Source organism: Monodon monoceros, unplaced genomic scaffold, assembly GCF_005190385.1.
Source record: "Monodon monoceros isolate NGI ecotype Baffin Bay Population unplaced genomic scaffold, NGI_Narwhal_1 Super_Scaffold_11, whole genome shotgun sequence".
NCBI classification, from domain to species: Eukaryota; Metazoa; Chordata; class Mammalia; order Artiodactyla; family Monodontidae; genus Monodon; species Monodon monoceros.
In genome coordinates, this window is record NW_021703767.1 from 45,969,822 (window position 1) to 45,983,441 (window position 13,620).

Sequence of the window (13,620 nt, forward strand, 5' to 3'; positions counted from 1 at the left end):
ATAAACGAATGATGAAAAATCTGAAAGTGAAATCAAAAAACACTCCCATGTACCACTGCAACAAAAAGAATAAAATATCTAGGAATAAACCTACCTAAGGACACAAAAGACCTGTATGCAGAAAATTATAAGACACTGATGAAAGAAATTAAAGATGATACAAATAGATGGAGAGATATACCATGTTCTTGGATTGGAAGAGTCAACATTGTGAAAATGACTCTACTACCCAAAGCAATCTATAGATTCAATGCAATCCCTATCAAACTACCACTGACATTTTTCACAGAACTAGAACAAAAAATTTCACAATTTGTATGGGAACACAAAAGACCCCGAATAGCCAAAGCAATCTTGAGAACAAAATACGGACCTGGAGGAATCAGGCTCCCTGACTTCAGACTATACTACAAAGCTACAGTAATCAAGACAGTATGGTACTGGCACAAAAACAGACAGATAGATCAATGGAACAGGAGAGAAAGCCCAGAGATAAACCCATGCACATATGGTCACCTTATCTTTGATAAAGGAGGCAGGAATGTACAGTGGAGAAAGTACAGCCTCTTCAATAAGTGGTGCTGGGAAAACTGGACAGGTACATGTAAAAGTATGAGATTAGATCACTCCCTAACACCATACACAAAAACAAGCTCAAAATGGATTAAAGACCTAAATGTAAGGCCAGAAACTATCAAACTCTTAGAGGAAAACATAGGCAGAACACTCTATGACATAAGTCACAGCAAGATCCTTTTTGACCCACCTCCTAGAGAAATGGAAATAAAAACAAAAATAAACAAACGGGACCTAATGAAACTTCAAAGCTTTTGCACAGCAAAGGAAACCAGACCAAAAGACAACCGTCAGAATGGGAGAAAATATTTTCAAATGAAGCAACTGACAAAGGATTCATCTCTAAAATTTATAAGCAGCTCATGCAGCTCAATAACAAAAAAACAAACAACCCAATCCAAAAATGGGCAGAAGACCTAAATAGACATTTCTCCAAAGAAGATATACAGACTGCCAACAAACACATGAAAGAATGCTCAACATCATTAATCATTAGAGAAATGCAAATCAAAACTACAATGAGATATCATCTCACACCAGTCAGAATGGCCATCATCAAAAAATCTAGAAATAATAAATCCTGGAGAGGGTGTGGAGAAAAGGGAACTCTCTTGCACTGTTGGTGGGAATATAAATTGATACAGCCACTATGGAGAACAGTATGGAGGTTCCTTAAAAAACTACAAATAGAATTACCATATGACCCAGCAATCCCACTACTGGGCATATACCCTGAGAAAACCATAATTCAAAAAGAATCATGTACCAAAATATTCACTGCAGCTCTATTTACAATAGCCCAGAGATGGAAACACAACCTAAGTGTCAATCATCGGATGAATGGATAAAGAAGATGTGGCACGTATATACAATGGAATATTACTCTGCCATAAAAAGAAACGAAATTGAGCTATTTGTAATGAGGTGGATAGACCTAGAGTCTGTCATACAGAGTGAAGTAAGTCAGAAAGAGAAAGACAAATACCGTATGCTAACACATATATATGGAATTTAAGAAAAAAAAATGTCATGAAGAACCTAGGGGTAAGACAGGAATAAAGACACAGACCTTCTAGAGAATGGACTTGAGGATATGGGGAGGAGAAGGGTAAGCTGTGACAAAGCGAGAGAGAGGCATGGACATATATACAATACCAAACGTAAGGTAGATAGCTAGTGGGGAGCAGCCGCATAACACAGGGAGATCAGCTCCATGCTTTGTGACCGCCTGGAGGGGTTGGATGGGGAGGGTGGGAGGGAGGGAAACACAAGAGGGAAGAGATATGGGAACATATGTATGTGTATAACTGATTCACTTTGTTATAAAGCAGAAACTAACACACCATTTTAAGGCAATTATACTCCAATAAAGAAAAAAAAACTTTAAAGAAAGGAACAAATCAGGTAAGAAAAGAAAATTTCAATAAAATTATAATTCATGGCAAATTTAAAATATATGGCATCCAAAGTAGAAGCAGAGAAGCTATTTAACAGAAATTCTATTTTTTGTATTCATTCAGTAAAATATAAATATATTTTATATATATTTATAAATATATATATTATATATATATAACATATAAATATATTATATATTATAAATATATTATATGTAAAATAAAAATTACCATAGCAGAAATTTTTAAAAGTCAATTGAGTTTAAAGGTAAAGCTGGCCTAATATTTTAGAAAGTGGAACACAATGATTGAAAATTAAAGAAAAAAAGACCAGCAGTTTATATTCAGGAGCTCCAACATTCAAATAATAAGAGTTATCATTATCCTATCAAATAATATGAAAAAAATTATCATAGAAATAATTCCTTCTTGGAAAATATTTATGTATTAATAAATACAAGACGAATTCCCAGGATAATTGTGAAGTGAAATCTTAAGACAAAAGAAAACAATGATTAAAAACTGGAGTAGAGTGAGAGAGCTCCAGAGAAGTGTTTTGATTTAAATATTTAATGTTTCTGTTGGCCATTCTGATATCCTCTTTGGAAAAAAAAAAAATGCCTATTTAGTTTTTCAGCCCATTTTTAAATCAGATTGTTTTTTGTTATTAAGTTTTACAAGTTCTTTATATATTTTAGGCATTAAGCCCTTACTGGATATATGGTTTGCAAAAATGTTTTCCCATTCTGTAGGTTGTCTTTTCATCTTGTTAATTGCCTCTTTTATGTGCTGAAGGTTTTAAAAAGATGCTCAACATCACTGATCATTCAGGGAAATGCAAATCAAAACCACAGCAAGGGGCTTCCCTGGTGGCACAGTGGTTGAGAGTCCGCCTGCTGATGCAGTGGACACGGGTTTGTGCCCCGGTCCGGGAAGATCCCACATGCCACGAAGCGGCTGGGCCCGTGAGCCATGGCCGCTGAGCCTGCGTATCTGGAGCCTGTGCTCCGCAACGGGAGAGGCCACAACAGTGAGAAGCCCGTGTACCGCAAAAAATAAATAAATAAATAAATAAAACAAAACAAAACAAAAAAACACAACAGAGCAAGATATCACCTCACATCTGTTGGAATGGCTGTCATCAAGAACACAGGAGACAACAGGTGCTGGAATGGATGTAGTGAAAAGGGAACCCTTTTACATTGTTGATAGAAATGTAAATTGGTCCAACCACTGTGGAAAACAATATGGAAGTTCCTCAAAAAATTAAAAGTAGATTTACCAACCCAGCAATTCCACTTCTGCATATATATCCAAAGGGAATGAAAACAGGATTTTGATAAGATACCTGCTCTGCAATGCAATGTTTATTACAGTTTTATTCACAATAGCCAAGATATGGAAACAACCCAAATACCCATCAACGGATGAATGGATAAAAAAAGATGTGGTACATATACACAATGGATTCCATTGTCATAAGAAAGGAAGATATCCTGCCATTTGCAACAATATGGATGGACCTTGAGTACATTATGCTAAGTGAGATAAGTCAGACAGAGAAAGACAAATATTATCACTTATATGTGGAACCCCCCAAAAAATCAATCTTGTAAAAAACAGAGAGTAAGATGGTGGTTACCAGGGGGTTGGCGTGGGAGTGGGGGGCAGTGATGGTGTTTAAGGCCACAGACTTGTAACAAATAGAGATCTAATGCATATAGAGCCCTAATGCACAGTATAATGAATATACACAATAATATTGTAGTATAATTATGTAATGTGATAAATATTGTAACAATGGCAATTATATTACAATATATAAATATACTGAATACACTATACATCTTAGACGATGTTACATGTCAAATTTATTTAATAAAAATGTTAGAATTAATTAATTAGTTGATTATACTTCTGGCAAACAATTTTGTGTCAAAATGGTAGAAAAAAAAGGCCTCATTAACCTAAGGGGAAATTTTTTGAATAAGAAAAAGGTGATATCATAGTACATTACATGGCATAACTATGAGCAATAAATACATATCCATATGAATAGAAATAATGACTACTGATTTAACCAAAATGGTGATTTAATTTTATTGAGAGGGTAAGGGGAGTGAAAGAGTATTCTCTGAGGAGCGCTGTTGTATAGTAAGAGAGCTATATACTCCTCTACAGAAACATCTATCACTAAGAAACTATAAAATAGCAGTATAACCACATCACTTAGAAATATAAAAGTGAATCCAGAAAAAAATTAGGAGAGTTGAAAATGGTTGAGGGTTGGAGAGGGCAGAAATTGGGGTGAAGGTACAGATGCTATTTTTCATTTTAAGCCATTTAAAATTATCTGACTTCCAAAATTCTGCAAATTACTCTGATAAAAATAAAATATGAATTTTAAAACATTGGTAACATTATGTTAAGCTTGAACTTTTGCTCCTTTCCACTGCCAGCATTTATAGTAGAAAACTAAGTTAGCATTTTTGAGGAAGGATACGTTAGTTCCAAACATTTGAAATTCCAAACTGTTTTCGGTCTCTGTGTCCCATTTGCAGCAACATGGATGGAACTAGAGATTATCAAACTAAGTGAAGTAAGCCAGAAAAAGAAAGACAAATACTATATTCTATCACTTACATGTGGAATCTAAAATATGACACAAAAGAAATTATCTACAAAACAGAAACAGACTCACAGACATAGAGAACAGACTTAACGGTTGCCAAGGGGGAAGGAGTGTTGGGGAAGGATGGATTGGGAGTTTGGGACCAGCAGATGCAAACTATTATATATAGAATGGATAAAAAACAAGGTCCTACTGTATAGCATGGGGAACTTTATTCAATATCCTTTGATAAACCATAATGGAAAAGAATATGAAAAAGAATGTATATACATACAACTGAATCACTTTGCTGTACAGCAGAAATTAACACAGCACTGGAAATCAACTATACACCATAAATGCCAAGGAAGGACCTAAAGGAAAGGTGCATATTGATTGCTGCTTACGAGGAATGAGAGAATTGTTGGCCAAAGGTGAAAAATGAGGCTTTAGGCATCTAAAAATGGTAAGACTTTGAAAATTGCCAGAGCAGGCCTAGACAAGAAGCAGAGCTGGCCTGATGCAGCCACAGGTCCTAAAAGATCTTTGTAACCGTGGGGTATATTGGGCCCCTGTGGGGACAAAATTTTACCATCTCACCGTGACTTATGCTCCGGTTATTTATTGTTGCATGGTCCCAAAACTCAATGACTTAAGGCAACAAAAAATCACTATATTATCATCTATCATAGTTTGGGGGGTTGCCTGTGCTCACCTAGGCAAGTTCTTGCTCAATATTTATCATCTTGTTGCAGTTACATGGTGGCTGGGACCAGAGTCGTCTCAAAGGCTCCTTCGCTTGTGTGACTGGCCATTGATACTGGCTGTCAGATGAGACCTAAGCCAACATGTGGCCTCTCTTTGTGATCTGGTGCTAAAAGTCGAATTTTGGGAAATAAGATCTTTACAGAAGTAATCAAGTTAAAATGAGGTCATTCGGATGGACCCTAATCCAATATGACTAGTGTCCTTTATAAAAAGGGGACACAGAGACAGATATGCAGAGGGAAGACAATGCAGAGAGACACAGGGAGAATGCCTTGTGAAGATGGAGGATTGGAGTGATACACCTAAGTCAGGAATGTCAAGGAGTGCTAGCAAACCACCAGGAGACAGAAAGAGGCAAGGAATGATTCCGGCAGGAGTGTGGCCCTGCCAACACCTTGATTACAAACTTCCAGCCTCCAGATCTGTTAGATGATAAAATTCTGTTGTTTTAAGGTACCTTTCTGTGGTACTTTGTTATGGCAGTGCCAGGAAACAAATACACCTGGGTTTCCTTACAGCATGGCTACTGTAGGCAGTCACTACATTTTACTCTCATTTAAGGAGAGGAAACATAGAACAGTTGATGGGAAGAGTGTCAACACTACACTGTAAGAAGAGCTTGTGGGGCTTCCCTGGTGGCGCAGTGGTTAAGAAGCCGCCTGCCAATGCAAGGGACACAGGTTCGAGCCCTGGCCCGGGAAGATCCCACATGCCGCCGAGCAACTAAGCCTGTGCACCACAACTACTGAGCCTGTCCTCTAGAGCCCGCGAGCCACAACTACTGAGCCCACGTGCCACAACTACTGAAGCCTGTACGCCTAGAGCCTGTGCTCCACAAGAAGCCACAACAATGAAAAGTCCGTGCACCGCAACGAAGAGTAGCCCCCGCTCACCGCAACTAGAGGAAGCCTGCGCACAGCAACGAAGACCCAACACAGCCAAAAATAAATAAATAAATTTATTTTAAAAAGAGAAGAAGAAGAGCTTGTGGACTGAGATATACTGTGTTGGCCAGAACAATTTACAAGAGTTGAGAAAGATGGTAAGGTAGGGCTGAGGGCACCTCAAGGGCTGAGTTTGAAGGGAGAATGTTAAGGACAGCTTAGCTCACTTATTCTTCATAAAATTTGTTTTCCCCTGGGTAAATGTTAAGAGGGCTGTTGTGAAACAAAGAACAAAGCAGTGAACTCCAAGAGAATTCAGCTTTTCAGATTTGGAGCGCCTCAGATGTCCCCTAACTCCCATGCTCCCAATAAGCCAAAATACTATGAGAGAGATACAGTTATTACCCCCATGTGACAGGTAAGAAAATGAAGTGCAGTGTGGCCGAGTCATGTGCTCGGGGTCCCACAGTAGTATTTGTGTTCTGAACCCCAAGCCAACTACAAAACCCACATCCTCGACTATCACATAAGTCACAAGATCATCCAGAGGGTTGCACAGAGCAGTTTAGAGCTGTTGGCAGTGCAGGACAGCACAGTATTTTTAACATTAATTTCCAAGATTCAAAAATCAGGAGAAAATTTATAAAAGCCAATTACAGCTGCTCTTGAAAAACTGGGATATCTGGCAACAATTAGTTCTTTTTATGCCACCTGCCTGGCCTCTCTGAATATTTGAGTGTGTAACTTGCATTTCAAAATACTGCCTCTCATTATACTTCATTATTTCCATACTTGTAGTAAGAACATTTACCAACTTGCTATTATAAACTATAAAATATACTGATTTGAACAATTTCTCACTGTTTCAGGTCACCTTTTATAGTGAAAATGTTAAATAGAAGAGAAATGAGCAAAAAGGCCCAGAAGGGGTAATTTATTAATTCATTGGTTAATTAATATATAGTCATATATATAATGGTTATTTAAAAAGCAAAATAACCAACAATAAATAAGCTAAATACATTAATTCAGTTTTTAAAAGGAAAATCTTATACAGTAGATAACTGTTGAGCTGTAATTTCCTTTTTAAAAATAAATTTTTATTGGGCAGGAGTTTAAGTATGAACTTGATAGAAATATGATGGAATAATAGTCAATATAATTCATTTTAAGCAAGTGTATGTTATCTTTTTATTAAAGATGAGCTTACTACTTTACTTAAATGATATTCATCTCTTTTTATTATAATTTTATGTTTTGTTTTTGTTGGTGAATCAATATCAATCCCAGGGAACAGAAAAAACAAAAAAACAGTTAGTCCTGTTTCATGTGTTAACAGGAAAGTAAACTCCCTTTTATACAGGAAGGAAAGCCAAATGCTAATGTGGGAAAGAGTGTATTATCAAATTAGTATGCTAGTTTTGGAGAAATGAGTCATTGCATCCTGATATTACTTACAGATCTATTTTCTTTGATACTCCCTTTAGAAGATAAGGATAAAAGAATATATATGAAATTTTAAAAATGAAATAAAAATCCAAAACTTTCTGTTAAAAGAAAAAATTTCTGAGAAATTTAAAAAACATGATTTCATGGAGAGATATGCCTTTGTGTGGAACTAGTTCTTCATAAAACCAGAGAGGGTAAATGAGAGGGAACACACTGAGACATTCTGATGGGCAGGTTAGGGCATCTAAGCCCAGGTACTTAAGCTTCCTAGTATGTCATCTACAAAGTGGAGGGTGGGGGACATACATTTAGCATATTTGCAATAAATGTGGAACATAGACTAAAAGAGTTGCTTGAGGTTATCACAGCTAGAGACAACAGGACAGGGCAAACTGGATTATTCATCCCTGGAAGACAGCTATGTAGAGACTAGCTCTACGGGTAGGCCAAGAAATGTAATTTGAGGGGCTCTAAACTATTCTCCTAGTCAAAATATTTCTTCATCTCCATAGCAACAACATATTCCACCATTAGACTGTTGAGACAAACATGGTGAATAGATTTTATCTTTCCTGCCAAATGAGCAAGTAAGAGCATGATTGAATGGTTGGGGATACTGTTCATGGATTCAAAAATGAAATATATTATGCTTCCATAGTTTAGTGGTAGCCTATGTTCCACATGACTGCCATGAAAGTAGGGGTGCAGTCTGCATCCCCAGGGCCTACTCTAATGCCTGGCAGCAGGTGAGGTGCTCAAAAATTATATTAAGAAAGAAAAGCAGGAAGAAAGGGAGAAGGACAGAAGCAAAAAATTAGGATTATGGTGTTGAAAGTCCAGGTATTGAAATGGAAATAACTTACCTGGAAGGTGTGACTCATTATCTCAGTAGCATAAATCAATTCAATCGCTATTTTACCAGCTATTCAGCAGGAAGCAGCCCAGAAGAATGAGGCACAATTCTAGGAAGCCATTACTCTCACACACCGAAGGCAAGATGATGCCCTAAATGTGGTTCCTGGAAGGCCAGGGCAGCCTAAGGAAGCCAGGCTGCACTGGAAGAATCACAGCTAGATGTGGCAGGGAGAAAGGCCATGAGACAAGTTATCTTCTCGGTGCTATGTTGGCTGAACTAGGAGTGTGACTCCCCAGAGAATGCATCACCTGAATGCTCTCTTAGTCTTACATTGTCACAAGAAAAACGTAAGCCTGAAATTTATCATGACAAGAATTCTTGCAGGGGCAAGCTATGAGCACCAAAGAGATGACAGCTTTGGCAGAGTTTCCTCAGCAACCTGAGGGCTGTCCTCCTTCGTTACACTCTCCACTCTCTCCTCTTCATCCCCTCCTGTAAAGTGTGTCGTCTCTTCCTGTCATCATCAGGAAAGTATGTACTGAGTTTACTTCCTCTTAGAGTGGGAAATGATATAGGGCGACACACAGTAAAAAGAATTACACAGGCACAATCCCTGCTCCTCTGAAATTTATCTAATGCAGGACATTAAAAAAGGAAAGAAAATGGTACGGGCTATTTATAGTATATAAATTGACTAATATTAACTATAATTAACATGAATTGGCTAATATAATTGACTAATATTAAACTAAGTAGAACTTCATTCTTCACAATCCTTCTCCCATTCAATTTTTCTTCTACTTAACTAACCATATTTAAATATGTAGCCTCTACTTAGAGGGAAATAATAATTTTTGAAATATTTATTACTCTCCTCCTGAGGAAATACACACCAAGAAAATAACTCTTACTTGAGGACTGATTAAAGGAAACACAAGTCTCAAATTTTAATAATTATGTGTACCTCTATGCACTCACCTCTGAAAAATGAGTATTGTGGCTCACCAGACTTACAAGATTAGTTCATATCTTTCAAGAAAGATAAGAATTTTATTTATTGGTTCATGCATCATTCACTAAGTGTTTATTGAGCATCTTATTATATTCTAGGCACTGTGCCAAGCACTGGGTTCTATGAGTTAAGTCTGACAAGATTTCTGCTCTCATGGGTTTTAAGTTGTCCAAGGAAGGAAGATGTTAAACAAAATTATTAAAATTTAATACTGTTTAACAGGATTCAAATGTAATGTATACTGTTACCTCAGTTTAGTTTTATCAGAAGCTCCACGTTCCAAATTGAGATGTTGGACCCCTGTGAGGATTTGCAGGCGGTGGTCTAAAAACAGATCTTGTGACTTGTAGCTCATGACTCACCTCAAAGATTTATAAGAGCCTCGGGGATTCATGAGAGTTTGGAGAAATAGAAGACAGACATCTCTGGAGAGACAAGCTGAAGGCTCTGGGCTTCCCCTAGTCCCACCCATTGTGGTGGGAGGGGCTTGCCTCCCCCTCACTGGGCTTAGTCACTTGAGAGGGGCTTTACTCAGGGAGCTGGGCACGTGCCCACTGGAGCTTGAGAAACCTATGGAAGAATATCTGACTCACCCTTGAAAAGCTAAAAGCTGTAAGGGCTTGGCTGGATGGGACTGATGCAGCAAAGCAACGAGACCCCAGTTTGAGTTGGGGGAGACCTGCATTCCCACCATCCAAGTATTTATTCATTAGCTCTTCTTGTTTCCTGGGGACTAGATGTCCTCCCCCCAGAAGGACCTGGGATCCTAGTAAATGAGAACTCCTGAACAACCTGAGAGCACTAGGACCCCAACGGAGACGAGCCAGCCTGCCAGCAACCCAGGCACTGAGGGGGGAGGGGTAAGCAGACAGCTGAAGGAGAGACATTGACTTCTCATGCTAAAAGAACTGCAGTCTGAAAGTCTGCAGAGGGTGGGGGGGGGGGGTCTCTGAGAAACTCCCCCGAAGTGGCCCCTAGGAGAGAAAGAGCAGCAATATGCATGGGCCTCTGCAGTCCCAAGGTCAGAGGACAACTGGTACAGCCACACAAAACCGTACTTGTTCCTAATCTACTCTTCCCAGGTTTTGACCATAGCGGAGTCACTGTCTCAGGAAAAAGTGACTGAGGACAGAGAGAAGGTGCTCAAGTCTCAGACCTCCCAGCCGGAGGCAAAACTAAGCCAAGGCAGAATGGAGTTTTAACTTTGGTGTTTTAGTTTTAATATTTCACTAACTGGCCTGGAATGTGATTATCAGACGGGACTGAACTCTTTCATTTTGCTGTCAGAAAGAACTACTTTCTTAAGTAACCCCAAGGCCAACCCGAGATTTTTTTTTTTCCCCCCGGTACGCAGGCCTCTCACTGTTGTGGCCTCTCCCGTTGCGGAGCACAGGCTCCAGACGCGCAGGCTCAGCGGCCATGGCTCACGGACCCAGCCGCTCCGCGGCATGTGGGATCTTCCCGGACCAGGGCACAAACCCGTGTCCCCTGCGTCGGCAGGCGGACTCTCAACCACTGCGCCACCAGGGAAGCCCCCTTACCCGAGATTTTACTGAGGTACGGGAAGAACGGATCCATGGAGTTTAAACAGAGTCACTTTCAAACTTGGACTTTACTGTTTCCCATATTCAAGAACTTCAGAGCACTGTGGACACATAAGAGGGAGAGCTAACTCAAGACAGATGGTCAGGAAAAACTGTGCTGAAGAAATAAATATTAAGCTTTGACTAGAAAAATAAATAGGAGTTATCCTAACCAAGGCAACAGAAAACTTATATTTTCTGGTATAGCACTTCATATGAAATGAGCAAAAATCACAAAAGCCTAAGTGATTGAGTTAAATTGTACACGTGGCATCCCAACTGACAAAAAAATGAACCCTCTTCCTCTGCTAGCTCGGGGGGAAAACGTTGTATCTATAAATCTCAAAGGTACCTTGAAAGACTGTTGCAGAGCTTTCCCTCCAAAGTAGCAACATAATATTAAACTTAAGCTCTTGTCTATCAGTTCAAATTCTTTCCTAGATAATCTAATTTCATGTATACACTTTACAGTAGGGCTTTCTAATAATTTCAAGGGTTATTCACTCAAAAACTTCCCTCTGATTTCCTGAGAAACTAGTCTTTGCAAGGCTATGTGGGAGATGTTGCAAGATACAAAGATTAAATAAATAGGCAGTAAGATCTAGTAGGGAAGAGAATATGTATAGTAATCAGTGTTAAACAAGGTAGAAAGTGACAAAAGCTACGGGGGCGGGTGCGTTACTCAGAGTGCTATAAGTATTCAAAAGAATAATACATTTGAGGTGAACTTTATTCTATTTGGTAAATAAATGGTCATGATTTTTGAAACGATATAATTTCAACAAAGTGATATGGACAAGATTTGAGTATGTGGAGAACAGTATTCCAGTAACAATATAACAAGAAGCATTGATCTAAGAAAGTGCAAACTGGGCACAATTAATAGTGAGTTTGACTGAAGTAAAAGAATGGGAACAGGAAATGTTTCAAAGATGGAACTAGCTAATGCTAGATCTTGGATGTGAGACTAAATTTAGACAATTCCAGATTGCTTCTAGAATCATTGCTTTATAAGCAATGAGGAGTCATTGAATGTTTTTTAGCAAAAGGTTGATGTGATCAGATCTATGCTTTTGCAAATCAGACTAGCAGGATATGTAAAATGGATTACAGAGAGAGCTGGCAGCAATGCTACTGTCATCATCCAGTAGCCTGAACCAGGGTAGGATAGCAGGGGTTTAGTGAGATAGACATTACATAGAATCAGAAAGTCTTGGTTAAGGCAAGGGAACAGAAGGAATCAAAGATGATGTCACCACTGAAAGTCTAGCTGATAGGGAAAACAAAGAAAATGGGAATTGGAGAAACGATGAAAAGAAAAATGAGTTCAGCCGCATAGCACAGGGAGATCAGTTCGGTGCTTTGTGACCGCCTGGAGGGGTGGGATAGGGAGGGTGGGAGGGAGGGAGACGCAAGAGGGAAGAGATATGGGAACATATGTATATGTATAAATGATTCACTTTGTTGTAAAGCAGAAACTAACACACCATTGTAAAGCAATTATACTCCAATAAAGATGTAAAAAAAAAAAGAAAAATGAGTTCAAATCTGGACATATTAAATTTTAGGTACCATGTAAAGATCAAATGGAGCTGCCTTGAAGGCAGTTAGAAATTTAAACCTAAAGCATAGGAGAGAAGGCAGCGCTGGGAACCTGAAATCATCTGCTGATCAATTACGATTATCATTTACTGAGATGCGCTGGACACCACGCTGAGTGCTTTACATGTATTATGTTATTTAAGCCTCACAACAAACATGAAAAGTGGACTTCATTATCCCACTGAGACCTCAGAAGTGTTAGAATTTTCCCAAAGGTTCTGACGCAGTAAAAGAAGAGCTGGGGTTATACGCAAATGTCTAAATTCGAAGCATGTGATTTAGATGTGAAAGTCATGGGTTAACAAGAGAGTAGCTCTGCTTGTCCACCTAGGAGGCTGTCTAGTAGTTGGGGGGTGGGATCCGTACCCACCTTTTCTGGTGGAGGTAGAGAAGGGCCGCAGCACCCTCCACGCAGACTCAAGGCCTTTTCCTCCCTTTCCTTCCTCCTGTCATCTTTTTATTTCAAATGGGAAGAGAAAGGGACCACTGCCATGGGGGATGGTTGGATAGTTATGATAATAAAAGTGGATGCTGCTGTCCCTAAACAAGTCCTGGAAGAAGTCTTAGCCCCGAGTGTTTGAATTCTTTCTAGATATTTTTTAGATAATTTCTTATCTTTCATACCTTTGAATGCTCCTTTAAGTCCAGGCAGGGCAAGAAAAGTGCCACTTTGCAACTTATTATAAGTGTTCATGAATAACGCTCAGTGTCTGGCCCTATGGTGTGTGTCCCTGAAATCCACTGCCACCCTCAGCACTTAAAATGAACCGTCCAAACCAAATTGTATTGCATGTGGTAGTAGTTCATTTCAGGAGCCTGAGAACAAGCCACAGGAATCCAAGTTCCTCTTGTTCTCTCAGTGGACCTGGATCCAATTTAAAC